Source organism: Peromyscus californicus, unplaced genomic scaffold (assembly GCF_007827085.1).
Source record: "Peromyscus californicus insignis strain IS unplaced genomic scaffold, ASM782708v3 Scaffold_7__1_contigs__length_154581171, whole genome shotgun sequence".
Classification (NCBI taxonomy): Eukaryota; Metazoa; Chordata; class Mammalia; order Rodentia; family Cricetidae; genus Peromyscus; species Peromyscus californicus.
Window position 1 is genome coordinate 143740565 of NW_026294595.1, and position 13276 is coordinate 143753840.

The window sequence follows — 13276 nt, forward strand, 5'->3', positions numbered from 1 at the left end:
ACCGATGTGTCTTGGTAATGCAATCAAAAATATTACTGTAGTAATTGGCGTGGTTGATAACTACCAGCTGAAAAAGAAAGTCTCTCCCTTCACAGAAAAGTACTTAGATTCAATTTTTACCTCTAAAACCAACCTTTCCAGGTTTTTGATTCCGAATTTTAAATTGCGTTTCGAAGGCTGCCCGTGTGGCCGGTGTGGTATGCGCGGCCTCTGCCCATCCCAACTCTTCAAGCTACACCCCACCCCCCTACCCAATTTCACACTATTCGACTCCACCACAGCTTGCCTCCTTAAAATGCTGAGTAATAGCCTCGGGATTAATATTCACGAGCATGGGTTTGTTATTCCAATGTAAACTTTCTGAATTTTAAAAGGTACTTTCCCAGCCCCTGTCTGCTAACTGTAGAACGGGCAGATTAAAAGCAAACTTGGTCAGAGATGATTCCAGAATAGCGAGCAGTTGCCGTTTCTTTCACAGAAGCGGCTTCAGTCCGCTGTGGGAACCGGTAGGGGTGGGGGGTGCAGGAGGTACCCGAGTGTTAGTACCCACTGGTTGCTAGGACATTTTGCAATACAGACCCGCTTACAGAAAAGGCCACCTCCGTTAGAGGTTGTATGATCCTGATTGAGGGATGCCTGGAATTTCCTAAAGGGATGTGTGTATATATAAAATTATACTTCACAAATCTCGTAAATTTAATTGGCTAACTCTCTTGTCCAGTGTATAAGCTCGGTGGTGAAGTTCAACTGGCTGGTGAGCCTTCTCTGGTGTCCCTATCAGAACCCTGGATATGTGGGTCCTTATTTGGCGTTTCCTTCCTTATAAGGGACTGGGCAGACATCAACCTTTCGTCCATCTTTGTGCTTTGCGGGTTTTTTTTTTTTTTTTTTTTTTTTTTTTTTGGTTAGCTATTTCTCAGGTTTCCTGTTTCTAAGAAGCTGGTGAGGGAGAAAGGATAAAGAGGAGCCTGGCCTCATGAGCATATTCACCTGCGCCTTTGGACAAACCAAAGCTGAATAAATCAGCTGGAACACGATTTTAATATGGGTAGCTACGGATAAGACCTTATAGAAGAAACGCCTGACTTCCAATTTTGGCCAGTCTTCTGGAACATATTTTGAATTACTTGAAGGACAACATCTAAAACAAATAAGATAGCCCTTTTGCAAGCCAGGGTGGAGTTGACAGGGAAGAATTCATTTTCATGCTACATAAAAGCACTTAGGATTCTGATACTGAGTCAGAGGCAAATTAACACCTGCCCTCTGCCTAATCTACCGATATTCCCAACACCTTTCTGGGAAGGGAGCCGAGCAGGCGCAGTCACTCACAAATCTAAAGGAATGTACAGTTTACAGCTCAAGAAAGATGAGCCCTTTAAGGAAGATATTGTGTGATATAGTTCTCTCCTTTATCTTGCTAGTGATAGTTAAAGCATGGCGGCCATATCTGCCTTAGAATGAGGTGGGACCATTGGGCCATTTCAATCACAATAGTAATAATGATGATAATAATTAATAATAATTTTCAGGAGGAGGCTGAGGAAGACCTCAAGTTTAAGAGAAGTCCCTGTCTCAAATAAAAGGTAAAATCAGAAGGAAGCAGACAGAGCACAATAGTTTTTTCCTTTTTTTCCGTTTTGTTTTGTTTCTTGTTTTTTATCTCATGTGCATTGGTGCTTTGTCTGCATGTATGTCTGTGTGAGGGTGGAACTGGAGTTACAGTTTGTGTGGGCTGGGAGCTGCCTTGTGGGTGCTGGGAGCCAAACTCAAGTCCCATGGAAGAGCAGCTAGCGCTCTTAACCCCTGAGCCATCTCTCCATTCTGACAGTAGTATTTTATTTTGGGTTTTTTTTTTTATATAATGTCTCACGTAGCACAGTTGGCTTTGAGCTCCTGGTACTCACAGCTTCACACACTGACACACACACACATACCTGTGCTTGGATTACAGGCATGAGACACCATGACTACTAAGCATGCTCCATATTCATCAGCTCTCTCCATTTCGTGAACCACAGCCAGAAACCAGCAGAGAAATGGAATCAGCCTTGGGAGGGGAGCAGAAGTGGAGGACGAAGAGCGGAAGGCAAGTCCCTGATCCAAGGCTATCATTTAATGGCTTAGAATGCCTTAAGCAGCCAAAAACCCCGGGTGGTATAGGAAAAAGTGGGGCAAGATCTTCTGTTGGGTGACGGGACTTGCAAAGACCGGTTGTTTTGAGGATTGGTTCTAGGAAATACTTCTCCCCAAAGTTGATAACTAGTAGGTGTTTCAGCTGTCTGTGAATGCCGAACCTCTACTGTTCAGAGAGAGATTTGGGGTGTATAACCCCATTTTACTCCTGCAGCCATAGAGGCTCATCTCTCCCTCAGGCACAGTATTTAACTATTGATTTGTTTGATCAGGGTCATTTGCAGCCCAGGCTGGCATTCAATGCACTGTGTAGCCAAGGATGACCCTCCTGTTTCCACCTTAGATACTAGGATCCCAGGTGTCTGGCTCCCTCCGTAGGTAAGGATGACCTTGAATATCAACCAAGTGCAGAATTGTGCATTCAGGAACTTTCTGACTGGGGTATGGGGGTCTCCATCTCTCCACCAACCACTACCTCTTATCTAGCACACTCCTGAGGCCCCCCCTCCTGTTCTGATCTTGTCCCTTCCTAAACCCAGCCTTCCTCCTTCCACATTAGGTCCCTTATTTGTGCCCAATTTCTCCTCCCTGTCTCCTTTGGTACCCACTATCTAGGAAGGATTCTTTCCACTTATGGCAGAGGCTATAGTTCAAGATTTAGGACAGGTTTCTATTTTTGAGGGGTGGAGGGTGAGACAGGGTCTCATGTAGCCCAGGCTCCCCTCAAACTTGTGGCAATCTTCCTGCCTCAGATTCCCAAGTGCTAGCGCCTTCTACCACGTCAGGCCCGGGGATCGAACTCAAGTCCTCAGGCTGGGCAGCAAGTATCTTCAGCAGCTCAGCCATCTTTCTAGCCCTTGTTTGTGTTTCGTTTTATTGGAGAAAGACTGGCCTCCAACTCAGTATATGGCCAAGGATGACTGTGAACTTCTGATTCTCCTGCCTCCACTTCCCAAGGGCTAAGATGACAGGCGTGCACCAGAATGCCCCATTTAAGCAGTGCTGGGGTGGAACCCAGGGCTTTGTGCATGCTGGGCAAGCGCTCCACCAACTAAGCCACATCCCGGCCCCTGTAGTTTTGATTTATGATATTTTCCAGCGTCCTCCGGTTCTTCATTGTGAGCAGGAGAGTGAGGGTGTCTTTTGGATGGTCTCTCACACGGCAGCCTCCCTCAGGGTTGATGGCCTCACCGCTGTGTCCTTTGCACTCAGCTGAAGTAATGGGACACAGAAGTCACAATAATAATAATAATAATAATAATGAGCCAATGATTATGACTCTAGGGACCCTGGGTATAAAGTAAAGTGTTAAAGGCAGTGATTGGAGAGGAGGGAGGATGTGAAATGGCACAGGCGTTACAGACGGCTATTGGCAATTCCTTACAATTAAAAGGAATTATATGAAAAGGCCATGAGCAGGGTCTCAAAGAGCTCTTCAGATGTCTACGTTTATAGCTGAATTATTCACCATATTTAAAAGGTAGCAGTAGCCCAGGTGTCCATCGAGGGACGACTGCATAAGCACAATGTGGAAATATCGTTCAGCCTTTAAAAGGAAGGCCATTTCTTCAAGCTGGGCGTAGTGGCACTCATCTTTAATACCAGTACTTAGGAAGCAGAGGCAGGCAGATCTTTGTGAGTTTGAGGCCAGTCTGGTCCACTTAGTGAGTTCCAGGACAGCCAGGGCTACAGAGTCAGACCCTGTCTCTAAAAAAAAACAAAATCCAAAAGACTAAAAATAGAAGGAAAGAAGGAAGGAAGGAAGGCCGTTCTGAGACATGCTATGATGTGAGTGAGCCTTGACATTATGCTAAACGTAACAAGCCAGTCAGTCACAAAGGCAAGTACTGTAGGTTTTAGAGAGGAGTCTAGAGGACCTACCAGGCAAGGGCTCCAGATGTGCAAGAACAAGCATCTGGATAAATGAGGGGTTTTTATCCGTATTTAACATAGAGGTGGATTTGGTATTGGTTTTAACCCACTTCACTCTGGCAACCCATATACACCACCTAGTTAGTGCCCTGTAACCTCTTCCCTCCCCTGCCTTTTGGTACTAGAGATCAAGCCTAGGGCCTCTAAATGCTATAGAGGGCTCTGCAACCAGGGTCCCCCCAAAACCCCAGTTTTTTCTTTTTCTTTCTTTCTTTCTTTCTTTCTTTCTTTCTTTCTTTCTTTCTTTCTTTCTTTCTTTTCTTTCTTCTTCTTTTTTCTCTTCTTCCTCTCCTCTTCTTCTTCTTCTTCTTCTTCTTCTTCTTCTTCTTCTTCTTCTTCTTCTTCTTCTTTTTAAATAAAAAAGAGTCTCATATAGCCCAGGCTGACCTTGAATTTCTAATTCCCCTGCCTCTGCCTCCCACATGCTGAGGTTGGAGCGCTATGCTCCCCGTGCCTGTATCTGATATGTTCCTTAAGCCTTTGCAATAAAATTTACTTTTAGAGTCAGGCGGTGGTGGTACACCCTTTTAATCCCAGCACTCAGGAGGCAGAGGCAGGCGGATCTCTGTGAGTTTGAGGCCAGCCTGGTCTACATAGTGAGTTTGAGGACAGTGGAGGTTACTCAGAGAAACCATATCTCGAAAAACAAAAAACAAAAACACAAACAAACAAAAAATACCTTTTCAAAAGGGAATCTAGAGGTTGAATGCACTTAATCCTCCCAAACCATACTTCTGGAGCTCTCAAGTGGGAAGTTTCATGGGAAGTATTTTATTATAACTGGGATAAAAGAACAATTGCAAACTGAATTGTGGTGTGGCTACACAAATATAGAGATGAGCTAGAAATCACCAAACTGTGTGCTTATGGCAAAAGGCATTTGATGATAACTTAACTGTGTAAAGCTTATCTGAGTGGTGTTATTTTAGACAGGGTTTTACCATGTAGCCTTGGCTGGCCTGGTACCCACTATTTAGACCAGGCTGGCCCTGAATTCACAGAAATCCATCTACCTCTACATCCCAGGTGCTGGAATTAAAGGTGTGTGACACCAGCCTGGTCACGGGTCTCAAACTCTTGCTCCTTCTCTCTTAGACTCCTGAGTGCTGAGAATACAGATGTGTGCCACCATGTTGGCATTAAATGAGTGTCTGTTTTGTTTTGCTTGTGTAGGGGTGTTTTGCCTCCATGTGTGTGTATGCATTGCCAGTGCACAGTGCTGGCAGAGGTCAGAAGAGAGTGTTGGATCCCCTGGGACTGAAGTTACAAGCAGTTGAGAGCCATCGTGTGGGTGCTGAGGACCGAACACAGGTCCTCTGGAAGAGCAGCCAGTACTCTTAATCTCTATACCATCCCTCTAGACCTTTGTTTTGTTTTAAAACAGGATCTCATGTTACCCCAATTGGCTTTACACTCCCTGTGTAGCTGAGAGCAACTTTGAACTTCTGATCCTCCTGCGTCCGATCTTCAGGGCTGAGATTTCAGGTGTGTACCACCATGCCTGTTTTTTATTCTGAGCTGGGGATCAAGCCCAGGGCTTTGTGAAAGCTGGGTGGTGGCGCACGCCTTTAATCCCAGCCAAAAAAAAAAAAAAAAAAAAAAGCCTTTTACTGACTAAGCTGCATTCTCTCAGCTCTAAAGTATTTTTTTTTTTTCCAAGACAGAGTTTCTCTGTGTAGTTTTGGTGCCTGTCTGTAGACCAGGCTGGCCTCGAACTCACAGAAATCCACCTGGCTCTGTCTCCCGAGCGCTGGGATTAAAGGCACGTGCCACTGCCACCCTAAAGTATTATTTTTATGAGAACGACTAAAAGTTAGGGATGGGGAAGGAGCTGGAGATCCACCCTTCTCTGAGGGTCTCTCTACACAGTTAGCAATTGATAGAAAAGAGACAGTCTTTTCAGTTGGATGACCACAAGTGATTTCATCATGTGTCTGTAAAGGAATTCTCAGCTGTGTTCCAGTAAGCTCCCTAAATAAGCTCACTAGGTCTCACACACACATCTGCACAGTCGAGCATGCAAGTGTACACACACATAAGTATGTAGTAGAGGAGAGGCTAATTTGGAAAAGGAAGGGAGGGAGAGATGGAGGTAAGGAGGGAGGGAAGGGACAAGAAAGGATAAAGAAGAATAAATATGATGGAAAAATATAATGTACAGTGGGATAAGAGGCAGAGACAGGAGGGTCTGTGTGAGTTCAAGGCCAGCCTGGTCTACATAGTGAGTTCCAGATCAGCCAAGGCTACACAAGGAGACCCTACGACAAAAATAAATAAGTGAATATATATAACATACATGTATGAAACCGTGATAATGAGACCCATTAATATATACTAATTTTAAAAACTTCTAAAAGAATCAGACACAGTGACCCACAAATGGAATTCCAGTATTCAGGGAGGCAGATGGCTGCAAGTTTGAGGCCGGCCTGGTCTATATACCAGGTTTTGTGTTCCCAGGCTTTCAGTGAGACCTTGTCTCAAAATTCCAGGACAAGAAGGACATAGTAGGATGTGCCTTGAATCCCAGCACTCGGGAGGCAGAGGCAGGTGGATCTCTGTGAGTTCGAGGCCAGCCTGGGCTACAGAGTGAGTTCCAGATAGCCAGAGCCACATAACAGAGAGACCCTGTCTCAAAACAAAACAACAACAAAAATTCTAAAGCAGATAAAAAAGGAAGCCCCTAATATCAAGAATAGTAGTCTCCTAGGTTGGGCCTGGTGGCGCACGCCTTTAATCCCAGCACTTAAGAAGCAGAAGCAGGCAGATCTCAGTGAGTTGAGGCCAGCCTGGTCTACACAGCAAGTTCCATGGCAGACAGTGCTGCCCAGTGAGCAGAACAAACCCCACCCCACCAAAACAACAACCAGAAGAAAAGCAGGCTGCTCACGCGGGAGACTAAGCAGGAATTAGGCTGCTGTGAGTTCAATGCCAGCCTGGGCTGCATGGAGAGTCCCTGTCTCAAATAAACAACCAAAAAGAAAAGGGAAATTTGAGAGCAGGAAGCACCTGAAGAAACTAAAAGAACCACGACTCTGTGTGTGCACGCGTGTTAGTCTGCATACAACATCTCAAGACTGGCCCTTTAAAGGTTGACCTGTCATTGTCAAAGTCTCGTTGCTGGGGGTGTCTGCCGTTCGTGGTAGGAAGCACAGTTGACTGGCCCAGTGACCACTGCTGCTTTAATTTGGGAGATGTAAGGTCTGACTTTCGGGAACAGCCCTGAAGTCCCGAGGATTTGGTGTGTGCCCAGATGGCCAGCTGAGAATCTGGAAGGCATTCCTTGGCTCTGCAAGATTCAACAGCGGAGTTTAGCTCAGGACTCAGGCTGGTAACTTAGTGGGAACGCATTACTATGGGGCCAGATGCCTGGTTTTCCAAGTATCCTGGCATGGGGCCCCCCTATTGGAATGATTTAGGGCTGCCGAGTTGGCTAATTGCAAAGGGCACCCCTTCATGGCCCCCCTTCCCCCATCTCTGCTTGCTACCATGTCATCAATTCCAAATCACTACCGAACAGTTTTAGCTGCACTGAGTCTTTGCAGCTGAAGCATGGAGGTCTGCAATTGTTAGGCTGGGAGGTGGCTCTGCCGGGGAAGTGTCTCCCATGTAAGCGTGAGGACCTCCAGATTGCCAGCATCCATGTGAGAAGCTGAGTACAACGGCCCATGCCTGTTACCCCGGTGCTGAGATAGTAGAGAGGGGAGGATCCTTGGGGCTCACTGCTCAGCCAGCCTGATGCACTCAGCCAGGTTCAGTGAGAGACTCTGTCTAAAAAGTAAAGTGGAGGCCAGGAGGTGGTGGCACACGCCTTTAATCCCAGCACTCAGGAGGCAGAGGCAGGTGGATCTCTGTGAGTTCGAGGCCAGCCTGGTTTACAGAGCGAGATCCGGGACAGCCAGGGCTACACAGAGAAAAAAAAAAGAAAAAGGAGATGAACTAGGAATGAAAAGTCTGTTCTTCAGGCTCATTTGTCACCCATCATTGATGAGCCCAGGCTAGCCCCTTACACATGCTCTCTAAGTGTGTGTCTCAGGCTAAATTCACCTCAGTAGTTCCTGCAGGAAAGAGTAGTTTTGCCCTCTTCTGAAGCAAGGTTTAAGAAGTCTGGTGACTACAGGATATAGTAAGCAGAAGCAATCAAAGGCTCTTATCTTTCCCTTTCTTTCTTTCTTGTTGTTGCTTTTGTTTTTCAAAACAAAAATTCACTCTGTAGATTACACTGGCCTTGAACTCAGAAATCTGTCTCCACCTGCCTCTGCCTCCCTAGTGCTGGGATTAAAGGTATATGACACCACTGCCTGGCCTATTAATTTTTAAATTAGCATGCAGAACTGGGCATGGTAGTACAGGACTTTAATCCAGCATTTGGGAAGCAGAGGTAGGTGGATTTCTGTGAGTTCCTGGCCAACCTGCTACATCAGGAGGTCCAGGCCACCCCTGGTTACACAGTAAAACCTTGTCTCAAACAAAAAGAAGGAGGAGGAGGAGGAGGAGGAGGAAAGTTAGCATGCAGAATACTGGGTCTCACTGTGTGGTGTTTTCATGACTATGAAGTGACCTAACCTTTCTTGGCTAACTTAAATGCTAGCCTCTGACTCTGCCGGCCTTACACTCTCAGTGAAAAGAGCTGAGTGACACTCCTGCCTCCCCTGCAGATTAGGAAAAGAGACCCGTTGGAATTTGGCCTATTCCTCTGCCTGTGATAACAGCAGCCCTTTTTCTTTTCATTAAACCAGATCTTTGTAGATATGCCCTAGAACATTTTTTTTTTCTTGCCTGAGTGGACCTTTGATTTCTTTCAGCAGTAAATAGCCATGTTCCTAAGGCTCAGTCTCAAGTTTGGCTTTCTTTCCTTAATGCCTAGTAGCCCGGCCTTTCTAGAAAGAACCCTGGTGGTGTATAGATTCACAACCCTTAAGAGGTCTGCCCCCGCCCATCCTGCAGTATTCCTTTTGTGGGATCTTGTGCAAGACTGACCTTCTGAGCCATGTGGATTCAAGCCATATGGATCATCCCCCAAAACATGCTTATCAGGCGGCTCATGGATTGTGTAACTGCCCAAGAGAGAAATGTATAGATTTTCAAAAACAAGTTGAAGGTTCAGCTGATCAAAGTTTTGGTGTGCAAATGTTTTCACTTGACTCTCCACTTAGGCAACTCCGCTTTCTTCTGAAATGTTTTGGAAGTGACCTCCACAAACTTTGTCAGAAGATTTTTTTTCTTTTCTCTCTTTTTTGGGGTTATCTATGAGGCACCAGTGTTACCCAAACCCCAAAGAGGCACCTTCCCTCTACTACAAACTTTGCCTTTAAAAAATAGCAGTAGGAAGATGTTTCTGTTGTTGCCTAAGTTCCTGTCATTATAACATAGGGCAAAGTGCTGGAAACCCAGAATGCTCCAGCGCTCACTCTTAAATGTCTACCTGTCTTTACAGTATAAATTGTAATTGAGTATAAACTTGTCAGAGAACCCTGTCGGACACACAAGACGTGGGACAGTTCGAGCCCCACAATTAAGAATGTTAATTGGTATGAAAAGAAAAGGCCACCCATTGTTCACATAGCCGTCCATAAACACCCAAGAGGAACTTTTGCTGGGGAAGAGAGGCCATCACCAGCCATGAAAGGGAATATAAAATGTCCTCTCCTTTGTTTGGATGTGTGGAGAGATTTTTAAGCCCCTCCACCCCCACCCTAGACTCTCAAGCAAACAAATGACTAGGTCCTTGTTTGGTGAAGGCTAACAAAGGAGAGGGAACCCACGTGGACAGGAGCCCCAAAGCCCAGCAGGAAGGAAGAGAGGGGCTGAAGAAATAGGGGTGTGGGGGGACACAAATGTAGGGGTGATAAAAGGAGAGGGTGGAGGAACAGAGACAGAATAATAACAAGAAAGTACTTATGCCTTCAGCCCCAGGGAGGGGTGTGTGTGTGTGGGTGTGTGTGTGTGTCCTAGCCCTGGGGATTGAACTTGGAGACTTGAGTATTCTCGGAAAGTGCTCTCCCACTGAGGTATATCCACATCCCTCCTTTTCTTCTTCTTCTTCTTTTTTTCTTTAAGTTTTTGTTTCTGAGACTTGGTTTCTCCTGTGTAGCCCTGGCTGTCCTGGAACTAGCTTTGTAGACCAGGCTGGCCTCCAACTAAAAGAGATCAGTCTACCTCTGCCTCCTGAGTGTAACTAGGCTCCCAGGCTTTGTCTTAATTCCCCTTCCTTTCTTTTAAAGAATGTTATACATGGCTTTTAAATTACATTTTTATGTACTTATTTTGTGATTTAAAAAAATAATTGAGGGTCTGAACGTGTGTCTCTGAGTGAGGAGTATGTGCATGTGAGTGCAAAGTAGCTGCATGTATGTGTGTGCACCATGTGTGTGCAGCCACGGGGGTGCTGGGAGCGGAACCGGAATTCTGCAAGCACGCGCTCTAGATGCTCACAGACTTGTTTGACACCAGACTGTGACTGTCAGCCATGTCAGCCAGTCCCGAGAGCCGTGAAGATAAGAGAAAGATGAGGAGACACACTGGGGACTTCAGTTCTGGGGACCTGACACCCTTCTGGTCTCCTCAAGCAACAGGCACACACGCGGTGCACATACATCATGCGTATATGTACATACAGGCAAATACTTGCACACAGATAAAACAGAAGGAATCTTATAAAACAGTGCTTCCTCTTTTTCAACCTTATTTCGACCCAGGCCTTGCCTATGTTAGGCATGTTCTTCCCCTGAGCTGTGTCTCCAGCCCCTCCGTCCCTTCAGATGTCAGCTCACTAGCAGGTTGCTAAATGGTACCTTAGACATTTCAACAGGTGAAGGCCACTCAAAGGCTGGTGGTGTGGTGCGTGCCTGTAATCTCAGTACTTGGGAAGCAGAGGCAGGAGGCCAGCATTATCTATGTAGGCAGTTCCAAGTCAGTTGGGGCTAAATAGTGAGACCCTGCCTCTCAAAAAACAAAACAAAACAAAAACTAATAAAAAAGCAAAAAACAAAAACAAAAAAACCCAAAAGGGTGGCAGTAAAAACGCTGAGGGTAACGGTTGTCGATTCCAAGGATCTGAAATCACGTAGTAGACAAGCCTGGCACACCTGTGAGAGATCATCTTGATTAATTGAGGCAGGAAGTTCCCCTGTAAAAGTGGGCAGCACTGTTTCCAGAGCTTGGTGCTCTTCTGCATAAAGAAGAACTGAGCACAAGCACCCATTACTCTCTGCTCCTGACTTTGGGTGCAATGCGACCAGCTGTATCAGGCCTTCCCCACCATGGTCGGAGGCACTCTTTCTTTCTTTCTTTCTTTCTTTCTTTTTAAACCTTAAGATTTGTTTTACATCTATGTGTATGTGTGAATGCCTATACATATGTGTGTGTGCACCGCATGCATACAGGTGCCCTCAGAAGCCAGAAGAGATTCCCAGTCCCCTGGAGCCGGAGTTACAGATGGTTGTGAGCAACCATACAGAACCCAGGTCCTCTGGAAGAGCAGCCAGTGCTCTTAACCACTGAGCCATCTCTTCAGCCCACTGGGCCATGAGCCAAAATAAACAAAACCTTTCTCCCGTAAGTTGCTTTTGTTAGAGGGTTTTACTACAGACACCAAAAAGTAACTGAGACACTTACTAAAGTCTTACCTGTCTTGTGCCAAAAACATCTCAACAATTTGCAGTGAGACATAAGATGATGTTATTTGAGGGCTGAGGAGACCCAGTTCAGTTGGCAAGGACCCGAGTCAGAGAGCCAGTATCATGGAGCATGTGATACCTATTTGTGAGCCCAGTGTTGAAGAAACAGAGACAGGAGGGTCTCTGGGGCTCACTGGCCAGTCAGCCTGTTGGTGAGCCCCAGATTCTCATGGGACATCCTGTCTCAAACAGCCAAGTTAGATAATGCCTGAGGAATGATACCTGAGGTTGACCCCGATCCCCATATTCACATATATGCACTTCATGGGATTCACTGTGCCATGAGAGAGACACATAGTAGACATGTAAATAATAATGAGGGCTGGAGAGATGGCTCAGAGGTTAAGAGCACTGGCTGTTCTTCCAGAGGACCTGAGTTCAATTCCCAGCAACCACATGGTGGCTCACAACCATCTGTAAATAATAATGAATACAATAAATTCTGTTATATGAATTTGTTGGGTGAGGTCCCATGTATCCAAGGCTGACCTCAAATTCAATACAGAGCTGAGAATGACCTTGATCTTTGACCTCTGTCTTCTGAGTGCTGGGATCACAGGTATGCACCACTATGCTTGGTTTATGTGGTGCCCAGGATCAAACCCAGGACTTCGTACATGCAGGGCGAAAGTCACATCTACAGATCTACAGCCCCAGTCCTGGTTTGGAATTTTAAAACCATGTAACCTTGACTGGCCTGGTCTCACTGTGCAGCTATGTTTAGTTGACCTTCAACTCTGATTGTCCTGCCTCAGCCTCCCCAGCACTGGGATGGCAGGCCCAGCACCCAAGAGATTTTTTTTTTTTTTTTTTTGGTTTTTTGAGACAGGGTTTCTCTGTGTAGCCCTTGCTGTCCTGGAACTGGCTTTGTAGACCAGGCTGTCCTCAAACTCACAGTCACCTGCCTCTGCCTCCAGAGTGCTGGGATTAAAGGAGTGCACCACTACCACCCAGCCACCCAAGAGCTATTCAACCTAAATTTGAAGGTGCACTTGTTCTTATGCCCATCTTGGGGGAGTCCTGCTGTAGGCTGTATGCTCAACTCTTGCCAGGACCAAAGTGCAAGCTCCTCTCCAGTCACACATTTCCAACTGCCATGTTCAGTTCTTTTTTTTTAATTTATTTTTATTTTTATTTTATGTGCATTGGTGTTTTTGTCTGCATATATGTCTGCGTGAGGGTCCCCTGGAACTGGAGTTACAGACAGTTGTGAGCTGCCATGTGGGTGCTGGGAATTGAACCCGGGTCCTCTGGAAGAGCAGCCAGTGCTCTTAACCGCTGAGCCATCTCTCCAGCCCCCATGTTCAGTTCTTAAAGGGCAGTAAATATTTGCCAAAGATGTCCAAATGGCAGGAAGAGAATGAAAGCATAGATCCATTTCGAAGATTCACTGACAGCTTGGGCGGCTGGGAAGCCCAGTGGTGGTGACAGGGGTGGTTATTGGCTTCAGCAGGTCAGGAGATGGGTCTTTTGTCCTGATGGCCATTGTCAGGCAGGATTTGCTTCTCAGCACATTTGTGGAAACATCT